At 35.4% G+C, this 9,878-nt stretch overlaps 1 pseudogene; it reads right to left on the reverse strand.

Moving 5' to 3' along the window:
• Window positions 1–642: 642 nt before the first annotated feature.
• LOC138838421 (recombining binding protein suppressor of hairless-like) lies at window positions 643–2,139 on the reverse strand (annotated as a pseudogene).
• Between the last annotated feature and the right edge of the window lie 7,739 nt (window positions 2,140–9,878).

Raw genomic sequence — 9,878 nt, forward strand, 5'->3', positions numbered from 1 at the left:
ACATGAATAATATATATATATATATATGTATATGTATGTGTATATATATGTATCCATATATATATACATGCAAATATATGATCAAGTTGCAGGTTTATTATCTTTGAAATACTAATTAGGTTTTTCCATTTTGAAAGAATAAAATTTCTTTTTCCCACAGTACTTGCTCTAGATATTTATCTTAGTTTAAAATTTATTTTGGTTTGTCTTCTGTTTTTTTTTTTAATTCAATATATCATACATACAAATCAGCATTCAACAATTAAACTGAACTTTTACAAACTTGTCAGAAACTTTTAGAAACATGTCAGAACTTTCTTTGTGTGTGTGTGTGTGTGTCTTCTAGTTTGCTTGACTTTTATTCCAGCCACACTTCTATTTCTTGCCCATTTAAACAAAACCAAACAAAAAACCAACCGTGAGGGAAAAAAAGCTGAAAAACTTGGTTTCCAATAGTTTGTACATGTTGATGTTTTTGTTTTACTGTGGCTTCTGTATTTCACATCAGCACTTGCAGGTAACAGGGTTTTTTTATTTAATAGCATCTATCACCTGGTATGAAAAGTTTCCCCAAGAAGCCACAAAACATTGTTCTTTTTTGTGTGTCAACTTTTTTTTGCCGCACTTGAGTCAGTTTAAGTCCTAACAAAAAGACGGTAGTTGGGACACCACTGTTGCTGTAGACGATGTGACACTGGTTGAGTTTGTGCTGGATTTGTGTAACTTCCCTCGCTGTTGCTGTTTGATTCCTTAGGCGGCACTTGGCTTGAGTTGGCTCGAAGGCTCGCCCCTGCCGCACTGCAGTGGGGCCGCGGCCCTGGTTCTGGGGTGAAGAAATGTCTGGGACAACACAGAGCATACTCTCTCCACATCTGTACATTGTTTCAGCTTTTGCTACGTCCCCGCCGCCATTCAACTGAAGGCTCTCCACAACAGGCACAGGGGTGACCGGGGGCTAGAACTGGCCCCATTCCCTCATAAAATATATACTCTGCCTTATCTGTGCTAATGATTGTCCAGGAAGCTCCGTCATTTATCATCTCTTTATTTGGTTCTTTTGGACATGGAGTGGCCTGAAATTGTATTATTCTTTCTTGAGAAAGGCACAAGTACATTCTTTCTGTATCCTTAAGGTAAAATGCGCATTTGTGGAGTTGTGACACAGGATCATCTGCATCCAGTAATGCCGTCTGCTTATCAACTTTCCTAATTATCAGTCTTGGGAGTGCCATGCCTGTAACTGAGCACACAAGCTTGACTGTTTGTCCATAGTGGATGTAACCATCTCGGACTGTGAATTCTTCTCCTTCCGATTCGTCATCATCTAAGAGATGACTCTAAAATGCTCCCCACTGCTGTGAACTGGCATGGAAATTGCCGCCTCCTTCATGCAAGTATCTGGTACTGTCTGGGATCGAAGTCGATTAAACAAAGCCACCTTTGTTCCTGAGGCATTGCATAAGTCAGCATTTTGCAGTGACTGCTTCTTTTTGGAAGGTTTGGAGATGACTTTTATCCTCTTGCTGAGGAACACGCCAATGTCATCACTGTTGCCATAGAACATCTTTACAGACAACATGAAGTGTTTTCTTTTGTCTGAATCAGATATGTACAATGTTTTGGCTGTGCAATAGTTCTTTCCTTCCAAGTTCAGTTGCTGCATTTCTTGGTCACTATTACCTATCCCAATAAATGCACATGGTTGAGACTCTTGTTCAGAACAACCATCACGTTCCATTTGTTCTTTTTTTTCTTCATTCCACTATCCATAAGATATACACAAGGAGGAGGGCAAAAAAAACCTTTTTTCATTTCCATATGACTTCTGTGCAACTTTTGCATGAAGAATCAGTACTGTTTGATCTCCTCTTTCTTTTAAATAATTTCTCATTGCTTCCCTTGTGAGTCGTTTGGGTGGAGGGCACTCACTAAATTTCCTTTTAATCCAGCCAAGGTACTTCAAGAACATGTTAAGGTAAGTCACAGCTTGGAACACTTCGATGCACCTCAAAACACCTCAGCCAGAATATCTGTATCATTCTCCTTTTCTTTTGAGATCATAATGGTTCTGAAGAACTACAGTGCTTCCATTTGAATGATAGTCTCATAATTTCAATGACCTGTCACAACAGGCGCCATCTTCCACAAACTCTCGCCAAAACTCCAACCCTCGCGGGATTCCCCCAGAAGCCTGCCCGGGTCCCTCTGTCCTCTCCCCCCCACCCCTCCCTGCCACTTCCCTTTTTGCCTAGCTTCCTGATTCCACCCAGCCCAGTACTCCTCTCCCCCTCGCGCTGCGCGCAGCCCGCCCGCCCGCCAAGTAGCATCAGAACTTTCTTTAGTTAACTATTTTGTGAGATAATCACGAGCTAGTAATGCAGTTTCATGATTAGGCCATGCCCTAAGTTCAAGTCCCAGGACCAGTAAAAAACAAGAAAAAAAAAGATTCCTACGAAGGATAGAAAAGAGATATCTGTTTTAAGATATAACTAGTATATGTCTGAGTCAAGCAGAAAAGGTCAGATAAGTTGATGTTAGGGGAATGAACCCCAAGATAAGTATTCAAATTATTTTCCTTTCATGCAATTGTTTCTAACATATTTATAAGATGATTTCTTTGTTGCTTTGTATGTCCCTCCCCCACGGTATAACCCCTGCTCTCACTGTATTTGATGTTGGTATAATTTGTGGAGGGGAAGGGAAAAAACAAATCGTTTAACTAGGGATACAGGTGGACCCATTGCAACAATGAGATGTACAAGTCGTTATGTCTAAAAACGAACTTTACAACTTTGGTGGGGGGATGTGGGGGGTGTATGGGAAGGGGAAACAAAGAGGATGCAACAATGCTTGATAAGAAATGAACTCTTTTTTTGGGGGGGGGGTCCGGTCGTGGGGCCTGAACTCTGGGCCTGGGCGCTGTCCCTCAGCTCTTCAGCTCAAGGCTAGAGCTATACCACTTGAGCCACAGCGCCACTTCTGGCTTTTTTCTTTTTGCTTATGCGGTGCTGAGGAATCGAACCCAGGCCTCAGGCATGCAAGGCAAGCACGCTACCATTGAGCCACCTTCCCAGTCTCAAGAAATGAACTCATTATCTTGCCCATGTAATTGTAACTCCTCTGTACGGTATTCTCACAATAATAAATAAATAAATAAATAAATAAATAAATAAATAAATAAATGCTTAACATTTTACATACATTTAATTTGAAATGAAAGGTAAAAGTTAAGTTGCCTATTCAATTGATAGAGTATAGAGTAGGGAGAATTAGAACACTTATTTTATAATTCTTCATTGTTTTTTTATTTGCCTATAATTTCTGCTTTCTGTCATCCACTCACACCTTATGAACATCTTATGAACACCTTGCATACTAAGTGAAAAGTAATTAGGTAATTCTAAATTTAATATAGTGCTTTTGTTATATGATTTATGCAAAATAAAAATTAAAAAAGACAAATTTTCTCCCAGTTTTAGCCCTATAACAAAAAAATGTAATATTTAAAGTTCTTTAGTGTAATATATTTTAGCTTCTGAGAAATTTTATTTTTAGTTTTTATTTTGTTTATATTCAGATTACCTTAAAATGAATTAAGTCACTTCAAATCCTTCATGTCATTTAAAAATTTAGTATTATTCCTTATATGCTACTGGGATAAATAAGCCTTAAACATATAGATAATTGATTTTTTCCTTCGCTGCTCAAATGTTTGCCGCTCCACACTTCTCACATAGATGTTCAATATATGGATTACAGTAAACAGAATAACAGAACTCCAGACCAGAAGGAGATCCGAAAACACAGAAATGTCTAAGACTATATTAGGTAAACAGGAAGGTAGTTAAGTACTCTGGCATTATAGTATGATCTAATAGTGAAGCACAATAAAAGTAATTTGATCAATTCCATGAAATTTTGAACAGAGACATAAGAATTTACCATGTTTACCATAGTATACTCTGAGGCTAAAGTAAATTTAAATGTTCACTTTATTTGTGAGATTAGAAGGAGTGAAGTAATTCACGTAATTCATGAATTCTAGCAAAGCAAATTGGTCAACTGCTGCATTTTAAAATATTTACTTGAAACTTTTGTTCGTTTGAGCTCTTTCTCATAGTGTGCTTTTGCTTTGTAAACTTTTAGTTTCATAAATATTGCTGGTAACAGGAAGGATTTACTAATGAAATCAAATTAAAGATAAAGAAAGACTTTTATTTAACGGGCTCATCTCTCAGGATGTATGTATAAATCAAGAAATATGTCCAAGTCTACTATATAATTGTGTATTTTATTTCCAGTCCTGAGGCTCAAACTCAGGTCCTGGGCACTGTTCTTGAGTTTCTTTTGCTCAAGGCTAGCACTCTACCACTTGAGCCACAGCACCACTTCTGGTTTTTCTGTTTATGTGGTACTGAGGAATCGAACCCAGAGCTTCATGCATGCTAGGCACTCTACCACTGAGCCACATTCTCAGCCCATTGTATAATATTTTATATGCTTTTAAATATATTTTATATATTTTATAGTAGCCGATTGTTGGCATTTTGAAAGTAAACATTTTAACCTGAAAATGTATCATTGTAGTATATTAGGTTAGAAATCCTGAAAATGTATCATTGTAGTATATTAGGTTAGAAATCTTTGCTTCTCTTCAAATATTTATGATTGTTAAGTGAGGTCATCAACTATTACTTTCACTTAGACCAACATTTAGTAAGGTCTTAATTTAGCATTCATTAACCTCTGAATTCTTCCACTCAGTGGTATAAAGCAATTATGAAACAAAATGTCAATTAGAAACATTTTTTATATGGTAGCTAGTTCTTATAACTACTATTTCTGAAGAATTACAGGTTCATGGGTCTATATTAAAGTGGAAAGTATTTTCAAAAACACTTGCTTAGAAAATGAATACATGGAAGTAACATTTAGTTTTGAAACTGAAATGATCCATTATTCCTAAAGCTTTATTTTTTTATTGTGAAAATACTGTACAGAGGGGTTACAATTACATGGGCAAGATAATAAGTACATTTCTTATCAAGCATTGTTGCCTCCTCCTTTGTTTCCCCTTCCCATCCCTTCCCATCTTCACACCCCCCTCCCTGCCAAAGTTGTAAAGTTCATTTTTCGACATAACGACTTGTACATCTCATTGTTATTTTATATCGCAGTTTTTTTTAAGCAGGAGTAGAATTAGAATCTGTATCTAGCACTCCTTTTCAAGTAGTAATATGAATTGTCCCATAGTGATGCTACTGCAGATCCTTGCTTTGAATGTTTTGATTTTTTTTTTTTTGAGTCAACAGAATTTCTCAGAAACAAGCTATTTTGTTCTCTGTCACTTTTAGGAGTACATGGTTTTATAATAATGTAACATTAAAGGTTTTATAATCATGTAACATTAAAACCAAGAATAAAATTGTAAGACAATTCTAATAAATAATGATCATGGTCAAATGGTTTGCTTCTTTAATGCTCATTGTAACCATTTGAAACTGTCATATCTGTTTTGCTTAGAAAGGGTAAACCACCAGATGTTATAGACCTAAGGACAGACCCAGGACTTGATCCAAATGGGGTAAAATACAAAGTCCATGCTTAAGTTTTCTGTTGGTGTTTGTACCACTTAACATTTTTCAGACATCTTCTTTGGGGTTTGAGGATCTATTTGAGTAAGCATGTATGGTTGCCATTAGTCCCATTTTCTAGAGAGAAACAACAGCTGGCTCCACATCTCGCATTGTTTTAAGGAGTCATTATTATGCAGTTATGTGTTCCCAAAATTTTAATTGATCAAAGTGTACTAGTCACTCTGAGAGACAATATGGTAGAGCAGAAATTAAGCAGGTTAAAGTATACCTGTTTTCTGGAATGAGCCTTTCAGTGAGAAATACAGATATTAAACAATAAATAAGCATAATCTACAGACTATAAAGAAGGAACAAATAATTAAAAATTTAAATGGTATATTAGACCAAGAGATAAGCAGGATGGGGCTTACAGTTTAAAAGAGTGGTCACAGACGGGTTGTTGGTGGCTTATGCCTATAATCCTAGGTACGCAGGAGGCTGAGATCTAAGGATCGAAGTTTGAAGCCAGCCCAAACAGGAAAGTCCATGAGCCTTATCACCAATTGTTCACCACAAAACCGGAAGTGGTGCTGTGGCTCAAAATGGTAGAGTGCAGGCCTTTAGCAAAAGAATCTCAAGGACAGGGCTTAGGTCCCAAATTCAAGCCCGAAGACTGGCAAAAAAAAAAAAAATAAATAAATACAATAAATAAATAGAATAAAAATGAAACATGAAAGACTGACCAGAAAAGACTTCCTTATGAAGGTGATTATTTAACCAAATCAAATAGAGAACCCCATAACATAGGAGAACTGAGAAGGAATGGAACCAGACTGGCTAGAGATAAAAGCTATCCCAAGACAGAGGAGTACAGTGAGGTAGGATATTTAGAATAATTGCTCAGAAATCAGGAAAATGACGTGTGGAACATTAATAAAGGAGATGGAGAAAAACTAGAAAAATCATGACATACTATAAGTCACAAAAAAGTAAATGTCAAAAGAGAGGCCATGATCAGTCTGTCAGATGGAGCCACTGTTAAATATAAGGAAGACTAAGAACCACTGAGTTAGAAATTCAGATTACTTGACAAGCAGTTTTAATCAAGACTTGGCTTCCAAGACTAAGAGAAAAAATATTTATGCAGAACAGTATTTGTTAATGCACTTAATAAAATTTTGATTTGCTGCTACAAAAGTACTTTGTGTAATATTTTTTATTTCAGGAAAAAGATTTTCATTAAGAATATTTTTAAAAATTTAAACAACTGTTTAAACAACAGTTACATTTTGGACCACAATGCTGTTTGGACACACTAAAATATGTTGTAGGAATCACTGAAATAACAATGTTTGGATTCTAAAATTTATCCCCTATATCAAAGGAACAATAAAGAATTAACCAAACTTTATTCACAATAAAGTTTTCAATACTTTAATTTTATAGATTACTTCATTTTTAACATGCTTGGTTTGACACTGTTTTAAACTATCTGGTGTTATGGATTTATCAGATGTAATGAAATAGATCAGGAGGTCAGATCTAGTATGTTGGACCATATTTATTCAATTTAAGAAATTATTTTCCTGGAAAGAGATCTGGACATGGTGCAGTCATTACATTACACTGAACTATATTATATCTTAGGATGGAAATGAAAGTATTATTTATGCCTACTAAAATTCCATAGGTTGTTGCAATGAGTGACAGAATACATCTCCCCCAAATAGGTAGGACAGTGCATAAGGATTATTTTGAGCTAATGGTACTTATTAACAGACAAGAATAACTATGGCTACCAATGTGTGTGTGGGGGGAGGGAGGGAGGGAGAGAGAGAGAGAGAGAGAGAGAGAGAGAGAGAGAGAGATCAGTAAGTTCAGGGAAGCATTTTGTTTTGTTTTCCTGAAAGTAGGAGATAAAATCTCCATAAGGAAGTTGTCTTTTCATCAGGAGGAAAGCAACATTCTTTCTTTCTTTTCTTTTCTTTCTTCTTTCCTTCCTTCCTTCCTTCCTTCCTTTCTTCCTTCCTTTCTGTCTTTCTGTCTTTCTGTCTTTCTGTCTGTCTTTCTGTCTGTCTTTCTGTCTGTCTTTCTATCTGTCTTCCTTCCTTCCTTCCTTTCTTTCTTTTGTCGGTCGTAGGCCTTGAACTCTGGGCCTGTGCATTGTCCCTCAGCTCTTCAGCTCAAGGTGAGCGCTCTACCGCTTGAGCCACAATGCCACTTCCGGTTTTCTAGTGGTTAATTGGAGATAAGAGTCTCATGGACTTTCCTGCTGGGGCTGGCTTTGAACCACGATCCTCAGATCTCAGCATCCTGAGTAGCTAGGAATACAGGCATGAGGAACTGGCGGCGAAAGCAACATTCTTATCACTAGGAACAGAAAATTCACATTATGGCTATTCTGTGTAAACAAACCTTGTTTAAAATAATGCTTATTGTCCTTTAATTTAGCACCTTTTTAGAATTTAGTTTTATCTCTACAATGGCTTTTCTGTTCAAATTAGGGAAATGCTCCATAGTGTTTGCCATTCTGTCACCATTTCTTCATGAGCTCTTTTTGTGTCTCATAAAATTTATATTAAATATATGTCTGCACTTTCACTCAATCTTTTTATGTTAGTTTAACTTTCAGACAAATGAAAAGATTAAGGGTGTATAGGTGAGATTTATCTTTCTCAAATTTAGCAATACATGGATATAAGTTGCCTGACAGTAAATGTGAGAGATTGCTGTAATTATTACTGGAAATCATGAGGCTGTTGAGTATTTGGAAAATTGCAGACTTATTTCCCATGTAATTATTTAATAAGCCTAGCTCCATAGAAAATTTTTGTACCATAGAAGATTTTTATACCATTTTCACATATAAAGAAAATAATCTTGAAATAGAACTGTAATGAGTTGTAAAGATGAGGCATGTGTATTTTAAGCATAGAATTTCTTACATTTTTAATCTTCTATTTGACTGTTAATGGAATGATTGACACTTAAGTTTTCATTATTTTGAGTCTCATATTTTAAGACATAAGAAGATATAATCTTTGTCTCTCTTAAATGAAAATACATTAGAATGTTTTAAGATCCTATGGATTTTACATAGTTATAAATTATAAAATTATCTATATGTTAAACATTACTTAGACACAGACACATGTAGATAGATATTAATATATTACATGTACATGCATTTTATATCATTTATACATATTATGTAGAAAATACAAGTATGTGCAGATTATGTATCTATACATATATATGCATATATTTATTTTTACATATGCAGTAAATACTAGTGTTATATAACATATGCATGTGCATATTTTATATGTGTATGTTTGGTATGGAGGGCATGCTTTGTACTATGAATATTGTATGTTTCTATTTATTTGTCACACTTGTGAATTTATGTATACTTAGTTTTACATACCATATTAAATTCAAATTTTTAATGTAGTTCTTTGTACAGGTGAATGGTAAACTTAAAAACTAAGTTTTATAAATGCATTACTTAGTAGAGACAGCATTAGTGTCTTTTGTCATTATAATGTTATATAGGCTCCGTATTTTCCTTAGAAGGCAATATGAAATATTAGACTCATAATCTAAAGTATATTCTTTGCCCTCAGTATGTATCTTTAAACAAGATTCTATTTCTTTCCTAACAGCCAGGTTTTCCTAATTCCATTTTTAAATTCTCCTAGTTGCATAGTTAAGAATAGTACAGTTTGAGATCTTTGAAACAACTTAAACTTAAATCCTCTCCCTGTATTTCATGGACTGCTTGAGGCCAATTTCAAGTGAAAGACTCCCAACTGTTATTACTTTGCTGACAGAAGCAAGGGGGAGAAAAGACTGTCTTTAATTTCCTAGACCATACTTACTCCAAATTCTCTTTCTTTTCATATCCTCTTCTGCCTTTTGGTATTATTGAGGTTCTTAAGCAAGGCTTTCAGCTATTCCTTGGTAAGTGATTCGCTAATCAAAGACTTTGTCAAAAGATTTCACTTTGGATAGAGGAAAAGGAAGCTATGAAACTGGCAATTCTGTTCTGAATCTTGTATCACTGAATAACCACCAAAGGAATTTTTTTTTAAATTTTAAACAAAATAGGTAAAAATGTTGTATAAACAACATTTTTTTTTTTTTTTTTGCCATTCGTGGGGCCTGAACTCTGGGTCTGGGCGCTGTCCTTCAGCTCTTTAGCTCAAGACTAGCGCTCTACTACTTGAGCCACAGCACCACTTCTGGCTTTTTCTGCTTATGTGGTGCTGAGGAATTGAACCCAGGGCCTTATGTATGCAA

This window comes from Dipodomys merriami, unplaced genomic scaffold, assembly GCF_024711535.1.
Source record: "Dipodomys merriami isolate MVZ:Mamm:240054 unplaced genomic scaffold, mDipMer1.0.p SCAF_10, whole genome shotgun sequence".
NCBI lineage: Eukaryota > Metazoa > Chordata > Mammalia > Rodentia > Heteromyidae > Dipodomys > Dipodomys merriami.